Here is a 20,373-nt window from a genome sequence, read left to right as displayed (position 1 = left end):
ACAGATAAGAAATATATAGATAAGAACTTAAGATCAGTATATATGGTAAAGTACACTTTTAACTTTCTGCTTCGAGTAAACTGTTTACTGACTTCTTACATAATAAGATCTAAGACATACCTCCCCTTTATAATAAATTAGTTTTACTTCAATAGAATATTATAGGGTAATATGGATCAGGTAGTTGTAGGGCTCCCAATCTGATTTTTACCCTTCCTTGACAATATTTGTTTCATCAACGTTAAAAACATTGTTGGCTGAATAATTAAAATGGTCCATTTCCATTTCAAGGATAACAAAAAAGATATTCACATAATATTTTGTGAAATCTCGTGCTCTTGCCGAAACTTCATTGGCATTGGTAGGAGAGCGGAACGCCAAATTTGGACTCCTCATTAAAAACAAACCCATCCAATGGGTGCTTAATATTATTTTTTTCAGCCAGTTAATATACATAAGTACTTAATACCCATAGTCAATATTAGAATCAGCATTTGCTGGACATATGTATAACTGAGTTTAATTCAAATCTGAACTATATTTATTAAACTCTAATCATTAAAAATTGGCGAAGAGTATGAACGATAAATTCAAACCGAGGCAGTTTGCGCGAATAGACGAAGAAATCATACGACAATAACGGAGCATTTAACAACTGGAATTCAAGATAACTGGGTTGTCCATATTACTCACGTGGTCCATATGTATGACTACTTTACCCTATCTATATTCGAGATTCGATATGGAATCTAGAGCCTATCAAATTTCCACACAACAATGTACAAAAATGCCAAAAATATCGGCCATCTATAAAAATATACAATTCATTAGTAATGCTAGCAGGTCACGACCAAAGTGCTACGTAAAACACTCCTTCTACTCAGTTACTGTGCGGTTATAAACACAAAACATGTGAATATCTGCATATCACACTGCACAGCCTGTCATAAATCACTCGCTGACTAACGTCACCAACGAATGTCAATCGTACATGTGAATGCGGCCGAACGTTGGCAAATGATCGACCAATGAGCTGGCAGCAATGAACATGAAAATGCTGTCGTTACTTTGCCGTCATTTGTTGTCAATTGTGTTGTTGCTGCCCAACACATTGGCTATAAGCTACACCATTTTAAAATTGCATGCCAGTACTGGCTGCGTATCAAAAAGAATTATATTGATTTGATATAAATGTTTGTTATTGTTGTTTTTGCTACATGTATTTACAGCTTTAAGTTTTATTTTACTTGTTTGTTTTATTTGTAGCCTCCGGCACGATGTGGCAATTTACCCAGCTATTGGCAAATATTGGCAACTAATTGCCTAATGTCAATTTGAGCTTTGATATGTATACATACATACATAGATCACAATAACAAAGGTAATGCTGTATTTTTATTTGCATACGAAATTGTTTTCAATTGCGCCAATTGTGAGGTATCACAAGTCGGTTGTCACTACTTCAATTCGACATATTTGCAAATGTCGTAAATCTTGAAATGTCAGACATGAGCGTATTGCGAAGCATGAAATTTTAACTGAGCAATAAAAAAATAATAGTTTTCATAAAATAATTCTTTTATATAACATATCAGCCGGAATAATGAAAAAATGTATTACTGCTCTATATTTTGAAGCGTCAATATCAAAATCTTAACTTTTACATCATCATCATTGGTAATCAAAATAAAGTTAAATCAATTTCAACTGCCAGTGCTTCTCAAACTTTAATTTTCCGAATTTGCGTATCGTACATCACAACGATTCTTATATCCAGTACTAATGCCAATAAATTGCTTTAACACGTTGCCTGAAAATTCATGGGGTGCCACATCGAACGAAAACGTACAAAGTGTTGAGATGCTCCACACTGGGTAACCGGATATGAGTAATGATGTTACCGGAACCGGGTATGTGGTAACCGGATAGGGGGCACCCAGAACCGAATATGAGTAATGACGTTACTGGAATCGGAATTAGAGCAACTGGAATCGAATATAAGGTGACCGGAACCAGAAATGATGTTGCAAAACCGGATATGGGGTGACCGGAAACAGAAATGATGTTACCAGCACCCGACGTGGGGTAGCCGGATATGAGGTAGCTTCATTTTCCATCCATTGAAATCGGTCGAGTAGTTTTTGAGATATGGTAAAAAGTGTTTCTGACGTTTTCCGTTAGCGAGTTAATGTACTTTCAGAAATTTCAACCACAAGCTTTGTATGGTAGGTGGGCGTGGTTATTATCCGATTATATCAATTATGGTGTGTAATAGGGTACATAAGAGAAACGACTATAGCTTTATTGGCTTCCGAGATATTCACGGAAGAATTATTTAGGAGTGAGACCACGCCCACTTTCCAATAAAACTTACATCCATCATCAGGGTATTTTTATAATATTTTTATACTCTCGCAACAAATGTTGCTAAAGAGAGTATTATAGTTTTGTTCACATAACGGTTGTTTGTAACACCCAAAACTAAACGAGTTAGATATAGGGTTATATATACCAAAGTGATCAGGGTGAAGAGTGGAGTTCAAATCCGAATGTCTGTCTGTCCGTCCGTCCGTCCGTCCGCCTGTGCAAGCTGTAACTTGAGTAAAAATTAAGATATCTTGATGAAACTTGGCACACCTATTTCTTGGTACCATAGGAAGGTTGCTTTCGAAAATGAGCAAAATCGGACCACTGCCACGCCCACAAAATGGCGAAAACCGAAAACACGTAAAGGGCCATAACTAAGTCATAAATAAAGCTATGGAAATAAAATTTGGTATGAAGGATCGCACTATGAAGGGGCATATTTGGATGTAATTTTTTTGGGGAAGTGGGCGTGGCCCCGCCCCCTACTAAGTTTTTTGTACATATCTCGCAAACCAATAACGCTATATAAACCAAACTTTCTGCAGTCGTTTGTTTTAGCCACTTCCTAATACAGTCCAAAAATGAAAGAAATCGGATCATAACCACGCCCACCTCCCATACAAAAGTTAGGTTGAAAATTACTAAAAGTGGGTTAACTCACTAAGGGAAAACGTCAGAAAAACTAAATTTCACATAAGAAATGGCAGATGAAAGCTGCACTCAGATTTTTTTACAAAATGAAAAATGGGCGTGGCGTCGCCCACTTATCGGTCAAAAACCATATCTCAGGAACTACTCAACCGATTTCAATGAAACTTTGTTTGTAATAGTTTCCTTACCATCCAATAATATGTTGTGAAAATTGGCCAAATCGCTTCACAACCACGCCTACTTCCTATATACCAGAACTTAGAAGATGATCTGAATCGTTTACTTTACAATATATATAGTAAGCACTAGTGAAGATATCGGTGCAAAACTTTGCAGAAATACTGTCTTTATAGTGTAGCAGCCCATTTCTAAAAATCGCCGAAATCGGACCATAGGTTTTCAAGGCCCCATATATCGAACACGAGGACCTCGGTGCTCCTAACTTAATATTATGGTTTCCAACTTTCAATGGGCTTTATACAATATATATGACGAATATGTGGGTCAAATTGTGTATTAAATAATATAAATAAAGTGAAATAAATAAATTGCGAGAGTATAAAATGTTCGGTTACACCCGAACTTAGCCCTTCCTTACTTGTTTAAACATACAATCATATATTTCATTGCAACAATTCAGCGTATCAAAGATACAAATTTAAACAGTAGTTTGTGAAATTTTTATTTACAAAGTCCGAAACCTCAGCCGTTGTCAGCTCATCTCCCATGAAGTACAATAACGGTATTGCGGATTATAATTAGTTGAAATAAAAATAAAAAATCAATCGTTCATTATTAATATAATTCATTATAGATAATGTTATTCCAAAAGTATGTGCAGAATTTGAACAAAATCGCTTCATAACATTTCGAGACATCGTGCCCACCGACATGAAAAATTTAGTTTTGTGAAAAACGCATTTAAAGTTTTACATTCATACTGATGTGGTCCGACGTGTGGAACTTCCAAAGGGTATATCTCTTAGAATATTACTCAGATTGATTTGATATTTTTTTAGACATTTTGAAAGTTTGAAACCTACCTAACCCCTTAATGAATATAACCAATAATCCGCCCCTGTACTATGACTGGCTAAGAGCTTTACAACTGTGATTTGGTGTTGACTACACCGTTTTAGTGGCACGAAATTCGAGTCAGTATTGATTTCGTTTGATTGTATTAAACACGAATAAAAAAAATTAAAAAAAAATTAACATTTAACTTGTCAGGAAATTTTACGTTTTCTTGTATTTAAAGCGATTACTTGGATTGATATTTTAATATTAATTTATTATTTATGTACGCTCGAAAAAATGTATGCTTGGGTGGAGCAAATCAACATACATATGTACATATGAGAGAATTTGAAATTTTTTTCAACTTCTAATAATATTTTCTTAAAAAATGCGATATTTTTATGCCCGGTTTCACAGTTCGTACTTAAGTTGTGCCCAAATAAAATCTTAGCTAAGCATTGTTGTTGACTGAGTAGTTATTTACGTTTCACAGTCGATGCTTATTTTCTATAAAATTCTATTATGATATATGGCAGCACAATGAAAAACATTTGTTTACAAATACCATCTGACAAATAGAAATTATTTTTGATGAAAAATATCTTTGCCACGAATAAATTTAGAATCTGGGAAATGGATGGAAACAATAAAAGGACACCGAATTTCACCGCAAGCGAGTGGGGGCACCTTTTGCAACTCGCAGGAAAGCATATAACCGTCATTGAATGCAAGAAATTCCAAAAAATTTTTCAGCAAATAATTTTTATTTTAATTTTTTTGACAAATAAGTCAATATTCAAAACAAAAATCAGCTGTTACTTAAGCACTGCTTAAGTCTCCCATTTTCAGTACTTAAGCAGAACTTAAGTATGAACTGTAAAACGCAATATTTCTGTTTTATCTTAAGCACAACCTAAGCACTGACTGTGAAACCGGGCATTAATATTTGGATTTCAATACTATAGAAAATTATATTAATTTTTAATATTTTATTGTTTTCTTTTAAAATAAATTATTTCAATATTAATATATTGAACTTTTGCTTATTGGTTTATTTTGCGGTTATGGCGCGCGATGCCGCTGCGCTTTAACCCCACCCTCTCTAACATTTTCTAAAGCCAGCACAACGCAGTGGGCGACAAGTTGCTGACAATCTGTAACGAATGCGCCTTCGATTTGACTGGCGGTTGCACTAATTTCATCTATTTGTGGCATGCGGTTATTTTGTTCATATTTATTATGTACACACATATGTATAGTAAACACACTAACATTTTTTGTGTACTTTTTAGTGTTTTTGTGGTTAATTGCATCTGCTACTTTTCATTGGTTAGCTATTTGAATTCTGATTTTTTTCAATTCAACTTAATTGTAGGTAATTAAAACTTCATTTGTGTTGCGGTTTTATGCCACAAAGCGCTGCATGGAACTACATAAAAATATATATTATTTGGTTTTGTCTACTTTTGCACATTTTTAGTCATTAAACAGATATTTAATAGCGCTAAATTTAACATTTTCCTTTAGACACTAATTGGCCTATTAAATACCCAAATATGTTGGATACAATAAATTCGCTTGGTTTGCGCATATATATAAATGTTGCGTTTAATTAAATTGGCAATTAATTTTTGTATTTGGATTTTTAACTTGGTCATTTATTGGAATGGCATGTTGCCTATAACATGTCTAACCAAACACGTCACATGGGGATATATACAATATATCATATATGTATGTGCGTGTGTACTTAAAAACGTTATGTAATATATTGGTATAAAGATGAATACGCCAAGTGATACAGCAAGTTAAATCTCTGCCTCACTAAGAGATTTCCCAAGCCAAGCAGATGGACAAAAGAGCAGTCAAGTATTTTTTTGCAAGAAAGAAGAAGACTTAAACCGCCAACGCAGCATACATTGACTGCCACAGACGTTCAAATAAGGCCAATTTTTCAACATACCATAAGCAATGACAGCGCACAGTGAGTAAGAAGTGAGTAGAAATTAGTAAGTTGAGGAATATCAACACATCTCAAATAATGACAGAACTTTCTTCAATTATTATCCATCATGTTTACGATTTGTCGTCGCTGAGAAGTTCCTGGGAGAATACTTCTCTGGAACATGTTGGTGATGTTGTAACGAGAAAAGACCTTACTCAAAAAATTTTGAAGAAAGCTACTGAGCTGAGAATCCTTGGTGAGATATAAAGCCGGCTTAGTCCAGGTCACGAAGACCAGACTGTAGTGGGAACGTCTCTCTGGAATACTGTATTATCTTAGTTTCAATAAAATGGATTCCAGTTTCAAGATTAATATACTTGATTGCCGAAATCTTGACGAATATCTCCTTCCCTTCCTCTGCTTTTATTTTAATCAATTTAAAATACACTTAGATAATTGCGCACAACGATACCTGCTTCTGGCAGTAAACTTTTCAGAACTGTAACCTCTTAAAGATAAATAGGTTTTCCTTATGAGAGCTTAGCTACTGATCTTATATAGAATTATAGAATTTTTATCCGATAAAATCCTAGAATGCAATATCCGAAAAAAGTAACAGTTTTACTTGGAATTGAGGCGATGAACCTGAACCAAACAGTATGTGACCTTTCAATTTTCATTATTTTTGTTTTATGCAAAGAATTTATGGAACATTGCTCCACATTGCAAAGTCATGCATACCTGTCTGTGAAAAGAAAATGAACTTCAAATCATGTAGTGGATAAAAACACCGAAACAACATTGACAATCATGATCCAGCACTTTGCTGTAAACTAAATTAGCCCAATGCCAAACGCGTCATCATATGCAAAGAAGAAACATCCTTACTAAATAAACCAAATGGGAACGGGATGAAGCGAATGCATGCATGCCAAGACACACAACTCTGAATGCATGAATGGAGTATAAATAATGCGCTAACAACAAAAACAAAAACAATAACATCAACGACAAAACCAACAACTTAAGCCAACCAAGCAGAGAGAAATTATGACAGAACAAAAATAAAATATAAAGAAGCGAAATCCAGGAAAGGAGAATCCACTGCATTATGGCATGGGAAGACGTGTACAGCAAAACGGAGCACAGCTCGAGCGTGAGGAGCGTGTGACTTATGGTTGGCGCGACCGAAATTATCCGCAAGTGCAGACAGATGTGAAATTGTATTTGCATTGAGCGTCGAATCAGCCAATGCATAATACTTGCAGTCAACCAGATGTATCTACTCCTGCGTGAATATATGTTTGTATGTATGTATGCAGGGCACACGAATGCTCCACCGCACGCGTCCTTGGCAACCAACAGCAACAGCATTTGCATCAACTCAGTGCATATTTGTCAGTTGGACTGATAGTTCTCGGCTTTTAGTGCCGACGTGGGGCATGATTGTACATCTTGTGGTCACACACATACGCACGTAGATACGTAGGTGCGCATAGAAAAGCACGCTACATTTAAGCGTGTGTGTATGTGTGTGCTTAGTATGAATGTGAACTCCTTTGACTACATCAAGGTGATATAGCAGGTTGTTACCTACTCCTTCTGAATGCTCACTTTTTAGTCGGTTTCTCATATTATTCTCATTTTTTTCCACCATTGTTATTAAGCGTCAGTTGAATGTGGATTTGTGGCTTACAAATATGAAAAGCCAAAGCTAGTCATTGCTGCTTGTTATGTAGAGATAATATACGAATGTATGCGGTGTGTCGTGTTGTCGTCGCAGGGAAGTTGCATCAATGTTGCAAGTCCAACAAATGATTTACAAAATGTTAAACGAATTATGTACACACCGTGAATTGTGGTTTGCATTCGCAGTTTTTAGTTTTTTGGTGATATATACATGTATATTGTTTTTATCTGGACGTATGTATGTACATATGGGTTCATGGGATATGATGAATATGTAAACCTTTTTTTTTTAATTAAGCGAGACATTTGAAAAGTGCACTAGGATTCCAAGTGAGTTTAGAAAAAAAAATGTAACATTTTTAGCTTATTTATCAGGGCAGCCGATTGGACTCTTCTTCAAATTTTTAAAATCTGACGGGAAACCTAATCTTACGCTTCCAAAAATTGAGAAAATAGGTCTCCTTCTACTAAGAGAGTTAAATCTGGAGGTATCGATCCCTTGAACTATGTATACTATAATTTTTATATTCTCTCAACAAGTTGCTAAGAGTTATCGGATAGTTTTGTTCACCTAACGGTTGGTTGTAAGTCCTAAAACTAGACGAATTGAGTTATAAATACCAAAATGATCAGGATGACGAGTGGAGGAGAAATCCGGATGTCTGTCTGTTCGCCCGTCCATGCAACCTGTAACTTGAGCAACGTAGATGGGCAAAATCGGACCACTGCCACGCCCACAAAATGGCGGTAACCGAATACCTATAAAAAGCTATAACTAAGCCATAAATGGAGCTATGCAAGTAAAATTTGATATAAAGGATCGTACTAATAAGGGGCATATTTGAATGCAATTTTTTTGGGAAAGTGGGCGTGACCTCGCCCCCTACTAAGTTTTTTGACATATCTCGAAAACTACTAAAGCTATCAATCGTTATCTTTTATCGTTTCTTTTAGGTACCATCTTATATGGTCCAAAAATGGAGGAAAACGGATTATAACCACGCCCACCTTCCATACAAAGGTTATGTTGAAAACTACTAAAAATGCTTTAATTCAGGAAGGAAAACCACCAGAAACCTAAAATTTCATTGTAAAGAAGGTACAGAAGTGCTGCACTCAAAATGGTATACAAATTTTTAAATGGGCGTGGTTCCGTCCACTTATGGGTCAAAAATCATATCTCCGAAACTACTCGACCAATGTCAATGAAATTCGGTGTATAATATCTTCCTAGCTTCCCAATGATATGTTGTGAAAAAAGTCTAAAACGGTTCACAACCACGACTACTTCCCATATACTAGAACTCTGAAGTCGGTCTGAATAGTTTACTTTGCAATATATAAAGTTAGTACTAGTGAAGATATCGGAGCAGAACTTTGCAAAAATACTGTATTTAAAGAGTGGCAGTGCCCTTCTAAAAATCGTCGAAATCGGTCCATAAGTTTTCAAGACCGAATATGAGGATTTCAGTACTTCTAGCAATTTTTTTTTCGAAAATATAGGTAAGTCTTTCAGATATTTTGGAGAAATTTAGAGAGAACGTTTTTCTTCTAATAATATGTCTCCGTGCCAAAATTCAATGAAATCGGATCATAACTTCCACTAGCTACCAAATACCTAATATTAGAGTTTTCAAACTTTCAATGGACATATATGCTGAATATGTGTGTCAAATTGTGTGCTATATTAATAAAATTAAATAAATAAATTGCGAGAGTATACAATTTTCGGTTGCACGCGAACTTAACCCTTCCTTAATTGTTTTTTTTTTTACTAATAAAATAAAAATACATGAATAACGCAATTATTTTTAATGGAAAAATTATATTTTTATTTTGAAAAACAAAAAAACATTTTGCAAAGTATTTGCAACATTTAATACTATATACTTTTTAAATGGTGTTCTTAATTGTTTTGATACATATATTTATATACATACGTAGATAAGTAAAAATTACCAGCAATAAATTAAGAGCAATCAGTTTATTTACCTTTAAAAATTGCTCAGCACAATTCGAAATAAAACTTTCCAAACACAATATAAATTATTCAAAACATTGGCTACCACTGGCATGCAAACATTCATCACAAGCCGTCGAAAAAAAAGAGGAACAACAACAGCGCGCTTGAATGCGTGTGGCAACATATTAATTTCAACTGCATTAAATTAAAATACTAAAATTAACGCAGCAGCCTCCAGTCACAGTCACAGTCATAGCCGCAGCCACAACCACAGGGCGCGCTCGTATGCCATTATTGCAGCCAAATATGGTATATACAACAACACTAATGATAGCGAAAGAAATTTATGCGTTAAACAAGAGCATGAGCACAGGTGAATGTTGATGCCACAAATTGAACGTTTGCATTTTTTATCATCAATTGGAGGAATACATGTTGCCACACAGCCATCATCAAGACCATAGCCATCAGCGTTGCCAACATAACATACACATACGAATTCAATTTGTAACGCCGTTGTTGGTGGTGTTGATATTAGCACTGTTAGGATTTGTTGTTTTGTATAATATACGAAAGCCCTGAAGGCGCTACATGCGCCACTTGCTGCTGTATGGAGCTACATATGAAGATATGCATGTATTAGTATGGCAACAGTAATTGCCCACGGGAACGCCCCTCGCACATGCCAAGGAACGCACAGCAGACAGGAAAGGCGCGCGATCGCAGAAGAGAAGATCGCGGAAGAGACGCTTTGGCTGCCGTGTTGCACGTTCGTAGCCAAGCTGGCTGCCATAAGACGATTTTCGGCCAACGATCAACGCGCGCATATATATACGGATGTATCTTTGTAACAGTGCTTTGGTGCAGTGTTCTGCACTTGCGTCAGATTGCAGCTACTATGTCTGCTCCATCACACATTTTGGAGCGGAATTTCGCTGCACTTCAAATTAAAAAAGTAATACAGCATAATTGGGTGCTAATGACACTAATGGCCTTTGTTTCGGTTCGCCCGGTCTGTGTGTGGCATTGTTCGGTGCTGATGGCTGCACAAAGATGCCTCTTTCATATGATTTCCATGCTTTGCTTCCGTGTTATGTTGCCTACGTGTCTGTGATAGCGGCAAATTTCCGAGTTTTTTTTTTGTTGGTTAAGTGCTAAGCTGCTTTGGTTGCATCTTCATTTACTTTTTGAACTTATACTACTCATTTAACTTTCATGATATAATTTTGTTTAATTTTTGGAAGGTAAGCGATTTTAAGGTTATGTTTTCAAATATTAGAGAGTTGACACAGATAAAACTGCTCCCTAGTATTGTCAATAATAGCATGATTAGAAGAATATTTGATATATTGCTGGGTAAAAGCGTTTAGTGAAATTCTGCGATGTAATGTAAGTATGAGAAATTTATGTTTATAATATTTATTGGTTCATAGTATTTTTCCTAATCTCAACATACTCTTTGGAGTATTAAATTAGTGTAGGAATGAGCCTATGAGGAACAAAATAAATCCCTGGGAGATCTTTAGTATAATAAATATATAGAGTGCGAAATCCGACAACGCAGGAGAGGAAATAGGGATGAGCTTTTTAGGGTGCTTCAAATAAATAAATAAATATTATCGGCGAATATTTCAGCTTAGACTAGGAATTTTCCCATGCGGGATATTCAGGCATGTGACTTTCGACACCTAGCTAAACACTTCATGGTAAGCCCGGATGAGCCGGGACTTCCAACTGAAGAGTAAAAAAAGACGGGTAATTGCTCCTTGCTAACAGGTGCTACTTTGGACTGAGCAGGCAATTGAAAAGAAAAGTCCTCACTAGACGAACCAAAATCAAACTCTACCAGTCGCTCATTATTCCCGTCCTGATGTATGGTGCAGAAGCGTGGACGATGTCAACAGCCGATGAAACGACACTAGGAGTTTTCGACAGAAAGGTTTTGCGAATGATTTATGATCCTATAAACATGGCAATGGCGAATACCGCAGACGATGGAATGATGAGCTGTACGATCCTGTTTTAAGCCTGCGAAGTGAGGAAAACGAGCGTTCACTTGAAGCGACAGATATAGGGATTATTGCTCCAATCTTTAAAGAACGATGCACTGTTTTGAAAATTTTTGCATCGCAACAATTCAACGCGTCTAAAAAAGTTTTGGATCTCTTTGTTTGATTTAACCAGTTCCTGAAAATATATTCAAAATTTTAGTTAGCAAATATAATATGAAGAAAAGATTTTTAACCTTTTCCACATTGTAAATTCAGCAACGAAATCATCGGGATCTTCTACATCAGCGGTTAAGTTAAGACACTCAAGTATTTTTTTGCAAATAGCATAATTTTTTTAAATTTAAATTTATTTTACAACAGTTTGCTCATGGAACGAAAACTGAAAGTCATAAGAAAAATTTTTCAAATTTTTCCTGTATTATGATTAACAATAAACTCTAAAAAAAAATAATAGAAACCTTATTGGTGACTTTTCAGTTCAGAACTAATTTTCAAAAGAAGTCCATTTTCGACTCACAATTCCCCTTAAATCTAAAAAAATCCAGTTCAGCAGCCACAGAGTTATAAGGCAAAGTCCAGTTTATATTTTTCTGGGTTTTTTAATTGGCCACAACTTTTTAATACTATCCAGATACAATAGGTTTGTTTTTAGTTTAACATTTTCATATTTTCAAAAAATTAAATTCTATCAGAAGAAAAGTATCAAAATAGGCCGTTTGTGAACAAAAAAGTATCAAATCACAAAATTTAGAAGATACAATTGTATCAAAACGGCAACGCTGTTAGTGACTAATGTATTCATTTATTTTACATATTCTTACATCGTCGGCAGAAAGATTGCATTGAAAACAACAAATTACAATTTTTCAAATGACTATGTAGAATTAAATTCTATTATTTAAAAATTCAGTTACTTTGGGGGGGTTTGGGGTGTTAAGGAACGCCCCCCCCCCCCCCTGCGTTCGCCCCTGGTACGATTTATACAACGACATTGACATAGTTCAGCGATTAAAGAGTTATCGGCTACACCTTTGTCATGTTGTTCGAATGGACGAAAACCCTCCAGCTTTGAAAATGTTCGACGCCATTGGAGTGGAAAGTGGCAGCACTTGGAATTTCCAAATGGCGCCAAATTGAAAAAACGGAGAGATGAATGGCGAGCTCTGGTGCATTCGGCTATAATCGCTTAAGCGGTTCCTACGCCAAATACAAGAAAAGGCATTAGTACATTCTATTTGGTCCATTTCTGCTCAACATTGTATTTAAGATATTACAGACCACTAGATTTGTCAATAAATTGATGGCATTTTTCTATATTTGCTAAATAAGAGACAATTGAAAACTTTAAACCGCTCTCCTGAAAAATCGACTTTTTTGAGTTGTGACACTATTCAAGTAAATGAGCGATATGTGAATATAATTGCATGACAAAGACCGTGTAAGTCTTGGGTTCCAACTGAAGAGTAAATATTAGAGAAGAAACTGGATTCTTCTCTAGGATTCTTATTACCAGTATGACGATCTCCATCCTTTCCATTGAATCATATCTCATTTGTCGACAGGTGTGTGAAATGTTTTTATTGTGTTAGGTTAACATATCTTGCAGAGAACAATATGGTTAGGGCCCAAAAATATTTAGGATTTTATTTTTATTTACGAAGAGATTATTGTATACCGTCAGATTGTTTTCGTCCAAACTTAAGAAGTTGGTTCCTGCTTATTGTTCACTACTTCCCCGAATCGATTTATGAAATACTCTTTCTTCTTTCCATATTTTTTTATCCACAATAATCTCTCTGTAGAAAAAAAAAAAATATATTCGAAAACTTTTTAAACCAAACAATTATGAATGACTAAATAAAAACATTACAAGTCGTAAATTATACGCAAAACTCCATGAACATCATTAGAAAGCGTACCGAAATAGCAACAAAAATAATAACAACAGTATCTATTTGTGCAACAATAAACACAGCAGCAACATAAGTCAGTATGTTGTACTATGTTGTAAGCATGTATAGTACATAGTGTATTTTTGTCTATTTTTCTAAATTGCGAGCAATTACGAATGTTTATACTATAATTACGCATCGAAGGAGATGAATATGTACCTGCTGATTTCTACATGATGGGTTAGCAGGCCTTTAAAGCAATACTGAGTATGCTAAGTTTGTTCAACCATACAAATGCTGGGTGAATACAAATTTCTTTCAGGGGGGTATGCTTAAAAGTCATGTAGGTGTATACTACGGTATATTTTAAAAGAAAGGGGTCTAGTACCCCTCCAAAACACCTCCAAACTCCAACTTTCTCAACATAAATAAGCACACGGCTTCTATGTCATGTAGTATGCTGCACTTTCCTATGTTGTGGGGCATAAGACAAAAAATATACACCTAAGTATATCTACTTTACATACATATATATGTATGTATGCACAATCACATCACGAAGTGAACACTTTCCACACTTTGGCACTTAGTTTTTGTTATTGTTGCATGGATTTGTTTGTAAACATGTGGCATATTTAGTAGGTGTGAGTTAAATGCACTGTACATACACACACATACACACAAGAAGTAAAAACAGAAAACCAACTGCCAATGCATCAGCAGCACACATCAACCACACATAGAAGCAATTATGTTGTAAGCGTATGAAAAACGATGCTGCAGCAATAGTTCGGTTGCAACAACTGTGGCAGGTTGCATGGGCCAAGGTGTATCTGCCACAGGCACATAACGTTCAACGCCGCACTTAAGCGACTCAATGTGTGATTTATGCTGTGCTTGGAGAAAATGCCAGACACATAGGCTCCTGTTGAAAGTTTCAAGAAGTTGCATTGAAAGGAATTTTCCAACCATTTCTTTTTTGTTTTTCAAAGCTGCACTTTTTATTTGCTCCCTAACAGCACGAAGTGCTCTTACAACATTTAAATGTTGGTCGGAAAATGGAAAAGATAATAGATTACTAGGAAACTTAGACGTTTTGAAGTTGCATAAAATGTTTTTTGCAAAAATCATTTAGATACATTTAAACACATATACATACATATGTACATACATATGGCTCATATAGTCTATAAATGTTTATTTAATACTTTATAGGTGATTTTCACTAATGTTGCTTAAAGAATAATATTTTTCTATTAAATATTTCTATTTATTTTTCAAATAATTTTTCCATAAATGTTGCATGAAAATATATTGTTATTTCGTTTGGCAGGACTTTAGAGTGGTGAATCGAACAAACATCTAGCCTAACGATTAGATATGGATTTTTACCTACAAATAGCAGATTTAGTTTAGAGCAAAGACGAACACATCACACAAATGTAGGTTGAATTTGTAGCTTTCATTTGAAGAGACAAAGCTTCGATATTTTCGGTGAAAATTAGCCACAAGCTCTGAAGTCACCATGTTCGATATCTAGAGCTTTGAAAAGTTATAGACCGATATCGGCGATTTTCAGACGGGCGATGTCACGCGCAGTTTTGTTCCGATATTTTTACTGGTGCATAATAAATGCACCATAATGTTAAAACACCCCCTAAACTCAGATAAAAATATATGTTTCTTGATATGGGTTTGGAATGAGGTTATTGATCAAAAATCACATCAAATTATAAACAACTATCATAAGTTACAAGATTTTTGTTGTTATTCATATAATTCGAACTTTCTCTACATTTGTACAAGCAGTATCCCTGAAGCTCAGTGATTAATTGAGGATTACACGGGATCTCACATTCCATGTTATCTTTTCCTTGGTTTTTGAAAGAATTCTTATAGTATTTCATCAACTGACAGATCAATATCCCTATCAATATTCATTGATGCTAGACCATTAAGCCTATCTTGACCTGTCGTATTTCGTAAATATGTTTTAATTATCTTTTAATTATCTTTTTTATAGTATAAGGAAAGTAGGCTTGGCTGTGAATGGATTTCAGCCAAATTATACCCTCGAGATGCCTAATTAATGTTATGAACCGGATTTCGTTTAAATTGATCGAATAGTTATTGAGTTATGGTTTTTGTTATATATAAGTGGGCGGAGCCGCGCCCATCGTCGATTTTTTGTACTTAGTGCAACTTTTTTGTATTTTACCATTAAATTTTAGATTTATGGATTTTTTTTTTAAATTAAAGAATTCTTTTTTTCAACATTATCTTTGTATGGAGGATAGGCGTGATTTAACCATTAAAAGCCTGATAACTGTATTACAATTGTCGGTTACAAACAACATTTGTTCAACGATGTTTCTTAGAAATTATTATTTTAGATTTACGGGGTATTTTATTGGTTGGTCCGTTTAGAAATCACTATTTGTTCATTAGAGAAATACATTTCAAATATATAGTTACAAAATATCCACATTTTATTGATATGTGGCCATCGTGCACGATCTCCTACCACTGGGCTGTCTTCTTAGTCACTTGAAAGTACAAAATTTTATTTGAAATTATTTTTTCGATGCACTGTTACTCACACACACAAGTGGGACTGAAAAATTTACAAAAATAGCAGTTAGTTCATGGAGGAACCATTCAATTTCGTCCATTTTCATGCTGTTGCGAGAGTATAAAAAGACGCAAATAATCCACGAAATATTTTTGAATACTTCCAGTGTATTTAGATGACTTCAGAGTAATTTAGGCTCGTTCGTTTGCTACTCGCTAACGCAAATTTTGCATACAATTACATAAGTAAAGGTAAGAATCCAGTTATCTCCCGGTTCAGCTGCTGTGGAACTCAATTCCAGTGCTAATAAAATGTGTTATAACTTAACTTCAGTTAAATAAATTCCTGCTAAAGTTTTAACAGCTCCCTCGGAGTCGAATTGATATGCAATGTCGCACATCGTATTGGATTTCTATATAATATATGTTAGTATGTATATTTATTTTTTCATCCTGCCGTTTGCTCTAAATTTACATTTTTATTTCTTGCATTTCCTTTGTTTATCTCACGTAATATAGCTGTGTGATGATTTAAAGAAAATAATATGTCAACTACAGATTTCAATTTATTCATCACTTTGATTGCAATACACTTTCGCTGCTACGTCTTGAGCGAAACGCCCCTCAAGTATGCACACATACATGTATACAAACACATATGCAAGTGGATGTGCGTGTGTTTTCTCTAAGGAATACATAAGAGTAAGCATGTACATACATATTTACCAACATTATGCTGGTAAATCTATTTGAAAAAGACACTTTTTACGCACACACACTCTACCCCACTTGCCCATCTCTAGTGCTGTAAGCTATTACATACATAGTAGTTGAAGAAAAAAGTTTAAAGCTGCTACATACGAGTGTAATGCGAAAAAGTCAAATACAGTTGAGTTCCCTTTCTTTGTAATGCAACGAAAAGAGCGCTTGAAAAGAAAAGTTTCATTTTAATAACCAAGAACCGGCATTTTCTTTTCTCCTCTTCACCACATCCGCTTCCTAACGGCAGCAGTACGGCCATGACAGCTACTCCGCCAACCGTAGAGAGTGAGTGAAATATGAAGTCACACACTTGTGCATTGGCAAATAGCAAAAAAAAAAAAAAATAAATGGAAAAGTGGCAGTTAAAGAAGGAAACAAGCGGCAAATAGAAAAATTCATTTTTCTTTTTTTCATTTTATACACTTTTTGGCAAAGGCGGAAAACCATAAGGCAACGTTGATGACAGCCAGCCAACTATGCTCCGCTTTTCAAAGCACATTCATATTTCTTTGCGTTTCCTCTTCCTGCCTTTGCACTAACAATTTTTCACATTTTCCTGCATCTTATCCTCTGCAGCTCGGTGAAGCTGGCTTTCTCAACGATGAATATGTTTGCAATTATTATTATTTCATAACTCGAATGATTTAATGACGACAAAAATTTATGGTGCGTGAATTTCTGTAGCCGATTGCAAAGAGTACCGGCACACCTTCAACCACTCGAGCTGCTTACACGTAATACCAACCGATATGTATTTATTGCATAATTTTATTGCACAGACCGACGATTGTCGTCATCTAATATACGTTCAAACACATAAACACAGATCTGAGTAAATCACTTCTAAATACTCTTTAATAAAGAGGCCTGTAATTCGGCCGGGTTTCTGTTGCAACTGCAGCCGATAACTGTGTGGGCGTTACCCGCTTACTTTGTCACTTTGATAGACCCCTAATTTGTATGTCACCAATGCCGCTCGTACGCTTTGCTGTCAACATTTCTATTACCAAACCCAAATGTGAATTTTTCTCTTTCCGTCCTCTTTAAAAGTTTTCTGCGCGTTGTGCGGGCGTTCCTATTTCTTAGCGTGGTAACCATCCCTTAGCGTACATTGCACGACACGCACCTGTCAAATGCAGGAGTCAATATTTTCATTATGATTACGTTGTGTCAGTCGCCGATAAAATTATTGTAATGGAAATAAAAAGGTTACGCTGCATTTGACACACTACAATTGAACTGTTACTTAACTGTTTCTTTTATGTTGTACTATTTTAAGAATGCGACAAGCTAGAAACACTTCTAGCTGATAACATAATATTTTTGTGTGCGGATTTAAAAGAGCTAGATTATATTATTTTTCTTTTCGAACCCGTCTTAGATTAATAGCCCAGACCTTGCCCATATACAGTGGAACTTCCATAACTCGAACACTTGAATTGGCAATAGAAGGCAACTTTCATACAAATTTCCTTCCATAAATCGAACTTTTTGGTCAGAGCTTAATACAAAATTTAAAATTTTTCTATCGAGGTAGAATTTTAGAAGAGTTACCCTATATCTTATGGATTCGAACAAAAAGTATGTATTACACTTATGAATTACATAAATCATGTAACAAAGGCATGGAATACAAACGTCAAGAGCCAAACAATGCAACAAAACTGCAACAAACAAAATTTAGAACACATGTTTTAACGTATGAACATAAAACTTTTTGCGAATTAAATAAATAAAACTGGGTATACCTATATTTTAACATAGAATGAAAATATATTGATTAACAGTTTAACAACACCAAAAATGTCAGCCTAGAAATCCAAGGCAGAATCACTCTTGCCAACAGGTACTACTTTGAACTGATTAGGCAATTGAGAAGTAAAGTCATCTCTCGACGAACAAAAACCAAACTATATAAGCCCCTTATCATTCCCGTTCTGCTTTATGGACGCGTGGACGATGTCATCATCCGCTCAGACTTTTTTAGGTTTTGCAGAAGATTTACGGACCCTTAAACATTGGCAGCGACTACCGGAGACGATAGAACGATGAGCTGTATGTGTTATTCGACGCCATCGACATAGTTCAGCGAATAAAAAGGCAGCGGCTACGCTGGCTAGGTCATGTTGTTCGAATGTTCGAAAGCGCTCCAGCTCTGAAAGTGTTCGATGCAATACCCGCTGGTGGTAGCCGATGAAGAGGAAGACCTCCACTCCATTGGAAAGACCAGGTGGAGAAGGGCAGCACTTGGTATTTTCAATCCCAGAAATTCACTACTGGGGGTTTTCAGGGTCACAGATTACGAATCGGTGTCGGTATTTAAAAATTTAAAATGGCGAGGGTAATTTTTTTTTCAAAAATCCAATAGATTCGCTTGAAAATCGTTACTCGGGGTCGCTGATTAAGATTTTGACGTTACTTTTCAAAAGTTCCCAATGGCGGACCAATATGGCGGACACATTTAAAAACAAATTCAACTTTAACAAGTAAGGAAAGGCTAAGTTCAGGTGCAACCGAACATTTAATACTCTCGCAATTTATTGCTATATTTTTATTAAGATAACACACAATTTAACCCAAATATTCGGTATAAAGTCCAACAGAAAAACGAAAATCATCATATATTGTATATAGGCTGAGGTAATTCCTGAGCCGATTAAACTAATTTGGCTAAGAAATTTCACATATTAGCCGATTTATAAGCTATTAAGCCCTTTGTATTTTTGAAAATCCTATAATTGGCTATATGAGAACTCGGGGAAGTTATGACCCGATTTTAACCATTTCTGATACAGAGACACACTATTAGAAGAAAAATTAAGTTAAATTAAATTAAAATATCTGAGAGATTTACCGATATTTTCGGTGAAAAATTACCATAAGGCACTGATTTCTTCTTTCTTCATTAGTTCCTAATGTACATATATCTTATAAAGTGAAGGAATCAGATGGAATTCAAAATTGAGTTATATGGGTAGTTGTCTTAGTTGTGAACCTATTTCATCCATTTTCCACACGTGTCATCTGGGTGTCAAGAAAATATTATATACCGAATTTCATTGAAATCTGTCGAGTAGTTCCTGAGATATGGTTTTTGACCCATAAGTGGGAGATGCCACGCCCATTTTCCATTTTGTAAAATTTAGTGTTTCTGACGAGTTTCGTTAATGATTTAACTACTTTTAGTCATTTTCAACCTAACCTTTGTATGGGAGATAGGCGTGTGTTATTATCCGATCTTTCATTTTTGGACTGTATTAAGAAGTAGCTAAAAAAAATGACTGCAGAAAGTTTGGTTTATATAGCTCTATTGGTTTGCGATATATGTACAAAAAACCTAGTTGAGGACGGGGCCACGCCCACTTCCCCAAAAAAATTACATCCAAATATGCCCCTTCATAGTGCGATCCTTCATACCAAATTTTTCCATAGCTTTATTTTTGGCTTAGTTATGGCACTTTATGTGTTTTCGGTTTTCGCCAGGAAATAAGTGTGCCAAGTTTC

General features: G+C 35.4%; 1 protein-coding gene across 1 annotated transcript in view; it reads right to left on the bottom strand.

The window, feature by feature from the left end:
* LOC105212298 (uncharacterized) overlaps window positions 1–20,373 on the bottom strand; it is a 174,933-nt gene that overhangs the window by 134,046 nt on the left and 20,514 nt on the right. The gene's annotated exons all lie outside the window — the stretch shown is intronic.

This window comes from Zeugodacus cucurbitae, chromosome 2 (genome assembly GCF_028554725.1).
Source record: "Zeugodacus cucurbitae isolate PBARC_wt_2022May chromosome 2, idZeuCucr1.2, whole genome shotgun sequence".
NCBI lineage: Eukaryota > Metazoa > Arthropoda > Insecta > Diptera > Tephritidae > Zeugodacus > Zeugodacus cucurbitae.
Note: the sequence above shows the minus strand (reverse complement) of the source record. Positions and strands in the feature narration are given on the sequence as shown.